General features: G+C 37.7%; 2 long non-coding RNA genes across 2 annotated transcripts; both read right to left on the bottom strand.

Moving 5' to 3' along the window:
* Nucleotides 1-7,257: 7,257 nt before the first annotated feature.
* LOC139129794 (uncharacterized) lies at nt 7,258-10,228 on the bottom strand. Its single transcript, XR_011551679.1, has 3 exons — nt 10,111-10,228; nt 9,491-9,741; nt 7,258-9,201 (listed from the first exon to the last, which is right to left on the bottom strand). It is a non-coding gene; the product is annotated as an uncharacterized lncRNA (long non-coding RNA).
* A 74-nt stretch (nt 10,229-10,302) lies between these two features.
* On the bottom strand, nt 10,303-11,117 carry LOC139129795 (uncharacterized). The gene is made up of 3 exons (XR_011551680.1): nt 10,846-11,117; nt 10,451-10,576; nt 10,303-10,318 (listed from the first exon to the last, which is right to left on the bottom strand). It is a non-coding gene; the product is annotated as an uncharacterized lncRNA (long non-coding RNA).
* Nucleotides 11,118-11,753: the final 636 nt, after the last annotated feature.

The raw sequence follows: 11,753 nt of genomic DNA, 5'->3' as shown, positions 1-11,753 counted from the left end.
AATTCTCTTAACCGACTGCTTGAAAATTAAAAAGAGAGCCGTTTAAGTACCTACTTTGGTTTCACTCTTTGAAACAATTGTGGCATTACGTCCTCGTTATTTCAAATGGACGTGCACCATGACATCAAGCATATTATCAGGGAGACAATTTCACAAATTTTGTATAATGACGGCGCCAATGTGTAGCTGGACGAGAAGCTTGGCTTTATACCGCAGTTTACAATTAATGCATGATTTCAAAACGATACCACAGTAGACCTTCTATCTGATTCGAACTCGTAACGTACGGCACCAAGTCAACGAGCAAAATAGTATCACAAATGGGCCGCCCAAATCCCCAACCCTAAAAAGAGTGGTTCAATAACTGAGCTAAGTTGTTACACTTTTATCTGACTGCAACCCCTCCACACTGCTGTAGAGTTCAGGAAGAACTCGCACTCACATGCCAGATATTACATCGCAAATAATTCTGTCCATCGGGAGGATTATCAAGGTCAGAGCAGACTCCGGCGAACAAAATAAGGGGAGAAATAATAGGAAGTACAGTCGAGCAGCTGATAAAATAGTACAGGCATTATGGAAAAATTGGAGCAAAAAGAGAAATGAATGTACGACAAGAAAATGATTGTAAAATTTTAAAATTATAATGACAAAGTAACATTCTTGACCTCGTCCAAATCTCTGTGACTGTGAGCTCCGTCGAGTTAAGCTAGTAAAAACTGACATGACGTTTGAATTTCTTCTTTAACCACGCAAATTAATTTGACACAAAAATAATATATAAAAAAAACGCTCCCACAAAAGCTCGCTTCGTTTGGAAATTCTGTCGCTCTCTCAGCTTATTAGACGATCGGTACTCTACGCAGGAATAGACGGTGTATAGTGTCGCTCGGTCGACATAAAATTAGTGGTGACATATTCAATGTTATTGAGGTTCCAACTTGCAAGGTGCATTTTTCGCATTTCTTCAAAATCCATTGTTTAGTAGGCACAATTTGGTCATTTTATGCTCAGAAACCTAGACATACGCTGTGTTACCTGGGATTTTGTCTCTTCCGGAATGTTTTTTTCGTCTTTTTGGTAAACACGAATATACTTCTCAGTCTATTTGTGAATCAGGTGCGGCACCAATGTTGTCGTCACCTTATAACCTTAACGACTTATTTTTTGACCTTATTTCCGTGTTCCAGTCACACAGTGCGTCTTTAAGAAAAGTGTGCTACTTTTAAGTACGTTCACGAATAAAAGTGTTTGGTGACACAAACAAAATTTAAATGTGTCATGCTATCCTTGAGTCATTCCTTTACGGTTGATGGCAAAGGTGAACCTTTAAAACGACCGACAACCGTGGTATGAGAAATGTAATGTACAGTAGAAACAAGATATACGTAATCTGTCTTACAGCTGCTTTCAAATTAAATAAGATTTATTTGTAGTGTTTTACAATGTAATGTGAACATTTTCCTTTGAAGATGTCTGTCTGTCTCTCTGTCTGTCTCTCTGTCTGTCTTTCAGTCTGTCTCTGTCTCTGGCTTTGTTTTTTTGTCTGTCTGTCTGTCTGTCTGTCTGTCTGTCTGTCTGTCTGTCTGTCTGTCTGTCTGTCTGTCTGTCTGTCTGTCTGTCTGTCTGTCGCCTATCTGTCTGTCTGCCTGCCTGTCTGTCTCTTTGTCTCTCTCTGTCTCTCTCTGTCACTCTATTTATCGTTAGTTGCCAATGTTTCTATTATCGACGACGTCAAAAATGCCATAAATAAGATATCATCCAGCTCACCATAATTAATTTTTTGGCATATATGAATAATTTTCAAATTCCAACTTATAAATACACTCTTGTTTTGTCAATGTACGTGTTAATACAGGCATACAGCAAAAAGAGCTATACAGAGTAAAATCAAGAAGAAACACAGTGTAATTATAAATTTTTACCTGTTCTGATGATCGCAAAAATGTAAATGGTCAGTTTGTCATTTGCGCAGCACTGCTTGTTAAATTAAAGGTTTATGATAGAGTTCACGCTTTGTTCCTTAAAAGTGAGAAAACACGCCCAATAGTTTAACTTAAATCTACTCAAAACCAATTATGCTAGTTATTTTTCATTCAAATTGTCTATCGGAAATTCCCCCTCTTTTCACATCTTGCCTTTGACTTTATTTTAATATCATGGCATACAACAAATACAATCATAGCAAATTGGACTACCTGAAACTGACACCAGTGATCCTATTTTGCCCCTGCTGCAGCTTACGGCTCGTACGGGTCAAGGTTCATGTCCTTTGGATGACAGCATCGTGTGTTAGTTGTGAATGCATCGCAGGCGTAAAATCTACACAAGTATGAAGCGGTATTGGTGTCGACTTGTTTGCTCTGAATGTGTTATCGGCATTAAAAAAATCTAACAGGTGCTCTGATAAATGTGTGCACAAACTAGAAATTCTCAACGGTGAACGTTTGTTTAAAACGTCAGTGATTCTAAACTCTCTGTGGGAATTCACAGACTTTTCCATTTTATCTGGGCTTGTGTGTTATTGGACAATCGCACATGTATTCAGGTGATATGTAATTTCATCTTTCGAAGATTTACGCTGGTCTTCCTATTTCCCCATCTCAATCTTATTATCACAAATTATCTTAGGCGATGAAGGTGACAGAGCAATTTAATCAGACGGTAAAAGATCGGTCACTCATCCCACTTTGTGTTTTGCGCGAACTATATCCAAAACTCAAATATGCCAAGATAGCCCCTGCTACGAAGACTGCTGTCAAGAAGATTGGCAGTTGTATTACTGCGCGTATGCGTGAGCGCACTTTCAAAAAGATAGCTGAATCCCAGAACATAAAACAATGAAGAAAATCAACTTTTATCCTACCGCTCCTTCCGAATATTTACTGTCCTTGGATTTCGATGTGATATCAGTCCGATATTGATTATAGTTACATAAAAATAATTGATTGAAGCCTAAAAATCGATAAGTATCCGTTAAATAAAACTTCTCATTTCCCCTTCCCACCGTATCCAAGACCCTTAGTCCGACGAATAGCTCAGAGGTCAACAAGAAACTATAGCTGACGTTCACATTGTAAAGTAGTAGCGTACTTTCAGATTATACATCAGTAAATATAATATTTATTTCCAAACTTAATTTATTTTTCTTTCCGATTTGCAAATCAAAATTGCCAAATGTGAATTTCAATTTTCCTTTATCCACATTTGATCCTTAATCTTGCAATTTCCGGATGGTATAATTTGACCGATTGGAAGTGCGGTGTACGTAAGTATGAGATTATCTTCCCTGCTCTGAATTGCTGCATTTGTTGTGATCCCTTATTCTTTTGACTTATTTTTCTTTACTTTTTTTCCGCGTTTCAGTCACACGTTAACGGCTATTGATAAAGGAGGGTAGTTTTTTAGTAGGTACATATAAACGCAAAAAGGACGCTCCTTTATGATGGGTCACAAAGGTTAGCCTTGCCTTAATGTCTGGTCACAAGTTGTTTATGTGTCAATTTATACAATCTGCTTGAGAAGGAAAATAAAATATTCTCTTACCAAACTGCTTGAAAATTAAAAACAGAGCCGTTTAAGTGTCTACTTTGGTTTCATTTCTTGAAACAATTATGGCATTGCGTCCTCGTTATTTCAAATGGACATACACCATGACATCAGGCATATCACCGGAGAGACAATTTCACGAATTTTGTATAATAACGGCGCCAATGTTTAGCTGCATGAGAAGCTCGGCTTTATATCATAGTTTACTATAAATACAAGACGTCCAAACGTTACCACAGTAGACTTTCGATCGGATTCGAACTCATTATGTAAGGCACCCAGTCATCTAGCGAAAATATTACAAACCGGTCGTTCACATCCCCAGCCCTAAAACCTGACGTGGTTCAATAACTGAGCTAAGTTGTTACACTTGTATCTGACTGCAACCCTCCACACTGCTGTAGAGTTCAGGAAGAGCTGGCACTCACATACTAGATATTACACATCGCTCAGAATGCGTCCATCGGTATAGCTGTCAAGGTCAGAGCAGACTTCGGCGCACAAGATCAGGGTAGAAATAATCGGGAGTTCAGTCGAACGGGTGATAAAATTGTACAGGCATTATGGAAATATTAGAGAAAAAAATTAATGTATAACAAGAAAAATGTTTGATAATGTTTTAATTAAAATGGCTAAGTAACATTCTTGGCCTCGTCCAAATCGCCGTTACTGTGGGCTTCGTCGACTTAAAGCTAGTGAAAACCGACTGGTATGACGTTCCGTAGTTTTTCTTTATCCACTTAAATGAATTTGACGAAAAAATAATAAATCAATATAACGCTCCGACTACAGCTAGCTTCATTTGGCAATTCCATCAGTGTTTCAGCTTATTAGAAGGTCAGAATCCTAGGCCGGAATGGGCGATGTTCCAACTTGCAATGTGCATTTTTGCATTTCTTCATCCATGGTCTAGTCGGCGCAATTTGGCTCTTTTATACTCAGAAACCTACACATACGCTATGTGACCTGGGATTTTTGTCTCTTACAGAATGCTTTTTCCGTCTTTTTACTAAACATCAATATACTTCTCAGTCTATTTGTGAACTGGGTGCGGCTCCAGTGTTGTCGTCACCTTGTAACCTTAACGACTTATTTTTTTGACCTTATTTCCGCGTTCCAGTAACACACAGATCGCCTTTGAGAAAAGCGCGCAACTGTTTACGACGTTCACGAATAAAGAGTTGTGTGATGACACAAACAAAATTAAAATGTGTCCTGCTCTTCCTGAGTCATACCTTAACAGTTGGTGACAAAGGTGAACCTGACCGACAACCGTGGTATAAGGGATTTTTAAATGCCATCTACAGTAGAGGCAAAATGCACATTATCTCTCCTACAGCTGCTTTGAAATTAATTAAATGTTATTGGCTGTGTATTACAACGTATTGTGGCTTTTCCTTTGAAGAACTCTCTCTCCCCTCCCCCTCCCCCATCTCTCTCTCTCTCTCTCTCTCTCTCTCTCTCTCTCTCTCTCTCTCTCTCTCTCTCTCCTCTCTCTCTCTCTCTCTCTCTCTCTCTCTCTCTCACTTACAATGATCATGAACCAAGAAGTTGTATCATTGCATCTATGAAGGTCAAGTCTTTACATGCTTAACCTGTCATAGTTAAATATATTAGGTAGCCCATCGATGCAAACGAAATTTTCTACTATGCATACTATAGGCTGACAACATGGCGGGTTAAAGGTCAGGCCAGGCAGCCCACACTACGAAGACTGTTGTCAAGGAGATTGGCAAATTTCAATTTTCGTCCTGCCAATCCTTCGGAATATTTACTGCCCTTGGCTTTCGATGCCGTATCAGTAGGATATTGATTATAGTTACATAAAATAAATGATTGAAGCATAAAAATCGATAACTACTATCCGTAAAATAAAACTTCTCATTTCCCCTTGCCACCGTATCCAAGACCCTAAGAAGTCTCTGGTGTGCAGCTTATATGGAAGGTTATATCTGATTGGTCGATTGTCACTATTCATAGCAACTTAGGGAGTCTGTTTACATTATTTAATTATTAATGTAAGATTCAGCCACCCTATTTGATAACAGCTTCCGAGACACTGCACATTAGCCCTAAGCATGACGAATTGCTCAGATAAAGTAGAAGGTCAACAAGAAACAACCGCTGACTTTCACATTGTTCATTAAGAGTAGCTGACTTGCACATTACACATTAGTAAATATAATCTTTATTTCCAAACTTAATTTATTTGTCTTTCCTATTTGCAATTCAAAATCGATAGCCGGTTCTGCTGTGAGTTCAGCGACGCTAAATTTAAATTAATTCTTGCTTACGTGCTCTTTGAGTTAAAGTGTGAAGATACGCAATGACTCTTGTACATTGAGAGTCCGTTCTAATGGCTGGAAGATTATGTTATCTAGAACAGTGAGGGGACACCTAATTGAACCAACTGCATTTAATCCCAACTTGCGTCAACCGTTCTGTTGATAAGGGCCAACACAAATTGTGATTAGGTAGAAAGAAGACATTTATCCGGTGAAGAACACTTTATAATCAAGTTTCTGAGATATTGTAAAGAGAGTGCATTTAGTGTCCATGTCATTGTGTTGTTATTCTGGAGCTTATTTGCATGCTCATCACATTATCTCAGTTTGTATCGTGTAGATTGAGGTAGCTGCTGTAATTATTGCCTTTGGGCTGTGCGCTGGCTTTTTCTGTCGTGTCAGCTGTGTAACTCCGCCCAGTAGAGATACAATGTCTGACCATTGAAAGTGCCGAAATCGTGTGCAGCACATCTGCTGGACATAGAAACGGTCGTATGGGCAACTGATCGTCCTTAATGGAAGTTTGTCACACTATTGTTTCTTGGTCATTAGCGATTCAATCTTCGCTAACGAAATGGATGATGGCGATACTAGTTACGTAGGCTGAACAATTATAGTTACGTTTAATAAATCTTAGCGACCTTTCCTTCATATCTACCACTATCTTGCATCTTGCCATTATTTCGCCAAATGTGACCTTTAACCCGCCATGTTGTCAGCCTATAGTATGCATAGTAGAAAATTTCGTTTGCATCGATGGCAGCGCCTATGACTAGCAAATACGTATATTGTGAAATATCCAAGACGTCTGAGATGTTAGGTCCCCCGGTGACTATAAATGCAGCTGGTATCGAGGAAGCATTATGAAATGCAACCATCTTAATTTATAGATGTGTGTTAGAGCAGACAAAAGTTTAATGAAAGCGGGCAATTTATCGGTTATTTGCAAGCTGTAACCATAGATAATTCAGCCGCTTTCCAATTCAGGTGCTCTGACAATACTGTAAAGTTTATGCCTGCACATTTTCCCCAAGATAACAACATCCGAAAATGTCTGCCAGGGGTGAGAGGTGAAGACGTAATTCGTCAGCAATGTTCTAGGTTTGTCAAGTCACCACCGAATAATTAGATTAATTGACAACAGAATGGGTCAGAACACGCGGAAGAGTTCCCCTTGTCAAATATTTTAAAGCATAATTTGTGTTTTTTTTACATGTTAAATATATGAGCAGACATTAGCAAGGCTAAGAGCAAATAATGTATGTTTGATAGTAGTGAAAATTGAATCTAGGTCAGCTGCTGTACAAGACCAGAGACCAGTCTAAAATTAGCCAGGAACGCGATCGAATCAAGCTATGGCGAAAACGAGGAAGAATTACTCAAAAGAGGAAGTTACATGAAATAACAGCTATATATCATGATATATCTTATGAACATGCAGTGTTTATTCACAAAAATCACATATTCAAAAGGGGTCCATCGCCTTCGCTGTTCTACTGTTAATTCTTATGAAAACGATAAATCATCCATTTGACAGTATAAAATGAGCAACACATATTCCGAGAACAATGGCGTAAACGCTCATACTTCAGCACAGCTCAATTGTACACATTGCATTTTATAACATCGAGAGAGGCTGATTAGACTGCGATAAGTTAATCTTGTATAAAATTTCTTCCTGGCCTCATATTCAAAGTTCTATGTCTAATGCGTCTTCTGTTGTTATCAACCGGATGCAAATTGAGAATGCGGTTGACAATGCTAGTTTCCGCATTCCGTTTAAAAATGAGAACCGACAACAGCCCATTTCCGTCTATAACACAGATTATTTAACACAACGCCGTCTACATAAAAACTCTGATGAGATGACTGGCTTTTCAATTCCGTTATAAAGTAAAAAAAAATCAGTCAATCCTGTCGACTTAACCTTGAAAAATTAAACTAAGTATGATCGATGGAGGTCTTACTTGGAGCAGTAGTAACTATCAACATTCCCTGCTTGATAGCACACCAGTATTGAAGTGATATGTTACTACTGCTGCGAGATATTTTGATATACAGGACACAAAATTTGAGAAAAACATTAAAAATAAAACGCACTTGTGGATAACAATCATCATTACAAATAAAAGACGGTGACAATATTCTGCTCCTTATATTTACAAGTCTTATACATTTTGTACATTATAAAGTGCGGCAAATCCTCATGAAGCCGGACTACAACTTTAAAACGCGAGTGAATAAAAATGAAATAAAACAAATATAATTGTAAATTTTGTGTCTCATAAAATATCGGTATCAGTGATACTTATATGATGAGCAATAAAATCAGAAATGAATCAAAAAGTAATCAACTACACAATGAAATTTTACGACTAACATTCGAACTATAATAGAATTATCCTGTATACACTGCTACTGCAATTGGATTTTTTACAATGAAAAAATCTCTGTGCCCAATGTGCTTTTCTAATGTAGCTTGTCAAACACCCCTAACCGGTCGGATACATGAGTGTACAGTGCGTAGAGGGATGTAACGTATCAAAGACTGAGCTTTCCATTTGATGACAGACTAAACTCTCAATCTCTGAGACAACCATTAAGTAAAAAAATGGGGGTTTTCCTAGAAATGTTTTGATATTTTGCTAAAGGAGTATATACATAGATATCGCCCTATTTTGTAAAAAGGTGGTGACGCATCTGATCATTCTCAATATCAGTACGTATCATGTAGAAAAAAGTGTCATTGTTGTAAATGTCATACGCACATAAAAACACAAAAAAATAGGGTGATGTTTAGAATGCATAGCTTTAAAATTTTGACATTACCTTTTGATTGACAAATAGCTCGTGTCAGTGAATTAATACATTGTTCGACGAATCAGTGAGGTAATTTACAATTCAAAGAAACAGCTAGATAGGAAAATATTTTTAAGAGGAAGGAAAATAGGCGGTGACTCACACGCAACATGATAAATGTCAAAGACGCTTCCTTTGCCATGCATTTACCGTTCAGACCAAACAATCAAAGTGAGCTTACACTATTTTTTAAACGTTCCTCTTGGTTAATTTGTAATGTCACGGCAGTTCAATGAGTTTGACAAATGATTACAGTACTGTTTTAAAATCATCACAAAATGTGCAAAACGTGGCGACACTGCAAGGAGAATCACAATCCACATAGTTTGAGTTGCTTCCAATGACACTTTTTACTACATGATAGCATGTTGCCGTAACGCATTCGCTCCTACAACTGTTCTCGGGTAGGCTGTATATCGGCATAAATAGTCTTCTCTCCTGATGTCGGTCTGTAAGGATGCTGCGGCGATCCTGTTGTCAAATCCAAATCCGCATAATTAAGTTCATCCTGTTGATTGAAGAAAATACACATAAAATATAAGGAACAATTTTGTCAGTCGGACTACACAAGAGGCAATATCTTAATATATTTGACGCGTGCTAATGGGACCTAGCGTTTGCATTTGCGGTCTATCTAGAAAAGACAGACCTGGGATAAAATCTAATGTACATTTGAAAAGTAAAAACAATTTCATTACATTTTTTAATATATTACTATGCTACTCATTACCAAGTGATCAAGAAGATCATCAAGGTCTCGATCTCCATTGAGTGAAGGTATTTTTGAGTACACTCACTTTCTTCTTTTTGCGATTTTTGTCAGGCATTGCGTAGAGCACTAGTTCAGTGCCATCCTTTGTCGTCTTATCGGCTGCCTTTGTACCTGGTCCATATTTCTTGTGTTTTGTTGATATAGCGTACAGTCCTTGTATATCCTGCGAGGGGTTTTCATTGCTTCTCTCATCCTCTTGATCTATAGCGGCAGCCGATATCCCTTCGTTTGGAGTCACTGCCTGTGACTTGAATAATGTCTTTAGGTCTACAGACTCTAAGGCATGAAATACGTCTATGACATTTTATTCCTTGTCTCGGCTACGTTGATCAATGACATCAGGTGTTACCATTGTCAGTGTTAAGGTCCAACCGAGACTCAATAGACCGTATTACAACGGAAACATTTAATACGATTGGTAATGATACGGTAAGGTGACATATAATTTTTATTGTGATTGTAGTTTTGTGCATATCGAATCGATATATCAAACATTTAAAGTGGTTCAGTCAGACAAGTGTCGCGGTAATGCTATATTTCCTTAGGTAAAATACTAAATATATCGCACCGATGTCAGCTACAAACTCTCAATCGAAACTTTATTGACCTTCCTTATGGTAGGAATCTTTGTCCTTTTATTTTTACCTGAATAAGGGTTTATGTCGTCACATTCGTGCGAGACTCCTATGGGTTCAGGTCTGTTATCCGTTGTGCTTTGATCGTTGGCAGCAAGGTTACTTCAATGGAAGCGAGAGAACATTTTCGTTATCTTCCGTTAAAAATATACAAACAAAGAATGCAAGAGCTTGTCACGTGATTCATGAAGTTCTAACTCACCTGTCTCTGTTGTGATCTGTTGAAAAGTTAAGAAAACAAAACGTTAGTATAACAATATTTTATTTTGTTTCATTCCTGTATTTCAAAGTAAAAACACCATAAAAGTTTTACGAATAAGTGTTCCTTTCCGGATATTTCTACAACGTACCTTTATCCCTTATTTCTTTCTTTGCGCTGCATTTTCGATGACATGCACAGGTTACCACAGTTACTACTAGTAGGAAAACGAGGCCACCGGCAGTAGATCCTGCGATGACTGCCACTGAAATTGCACCTGACGAAACAATTAAAACCGATTTGGTTCATGTCTCTTTAAGAAATGTACACATGCTGCAGATATATTCAATTCCCAAAGTGAGTGTGACAAAAATAATAAAGAAAACACATTTAAGGTATTATTCGCATTCAACAGTTCTATCAAAATAACGGTGAACATAAGGTACACCTTGGCGTATTTTCCTTTTCAGGGCACACACTTTTGGAATTCAATAATTCCATTTCTGATATCTCAATGACACCATTTTCTTAGGATGATTGATTTACCTGGAATAACTATCTCTATCGTTACACGAACGCCTGATTGAACGTCATTAGATGCCTCACACGTGTATATCCCATAATATGATTCATCTGCAACAGTGACCTTCAGTGTACTAGAGAATTGCTTCTCGCTGTCGTGGTCGATTATAATCTGTATATTCTCTTCATTTCCAAAATAACGTCATCGTTAGCGTCATACCACAAGAGTTTTGGCGTGGGAATCCATCAACGTCACATTGCATGTTGACAACATCACCGATGTTAGCTTCAAATGTATCGCCATCAGGAGTGATTGTCGGTGAATCTTAATGAAAGGGAAAGAAAGTGCGTCTATGTATTTGCAAAAACAGTGTACGTAAAGGAATAACGTTTTTAATGGGTTGAATAGACTTTGTATTTTACTTCAAGATTTATTTTTCAATGTACGATGATACGAAATATCACACAATTAGGTTAAAATCAACCTCCCGTTAAATATATTATGTGATATTACTGTGTCACATTTTTAGCTCGATCTATACAGATACATCTTTTTTTTTAATAATTCTAAGAGTAACGAGTAAAATTGTCTGAAAATTGAGTACATGTCAAAGCGTTTATGACTATAGATTCGTCTGATTTGTATTATTTCGTTGATATACTCGAAGCGTCGAGTAAAGGTTTTTAAAAATCATAGCCCGATAACCAGTCCACAATGTTCACTCAAGCAATGATACATACAGTAAACGATTATTATCTGCTCATCCGATGATGATTGAAGACTTCCATGGTGGAATTCACTATTGGCAATGCATTTGTAGGTACCAGCATGCGAGGCACTGATACTTGATATTGTATACAACAAGTCTGGTGAATCCTCTTGGAAGATAATATGATCTTCTTGGAACGACAAAGTCATCCTAGATGCCTCT

This window comes from Ptychodera flava, chromosome 3 (assembly GCF_041260155.1).
Source record: "Ptychodera flava strain L36383 chromosome 3, AS_Pfla_20210202, whole genome shotgun sequence".
Taxonomy (NCBI): Eukaryota; Metazoa; Hemichordata; class Enteropneusta; family Ptychoderidae; genus Ptychodera; species Ptychodera flava.
This window is presented reverse-complemented; position numbering and strand designations above follow the sequence as displayed.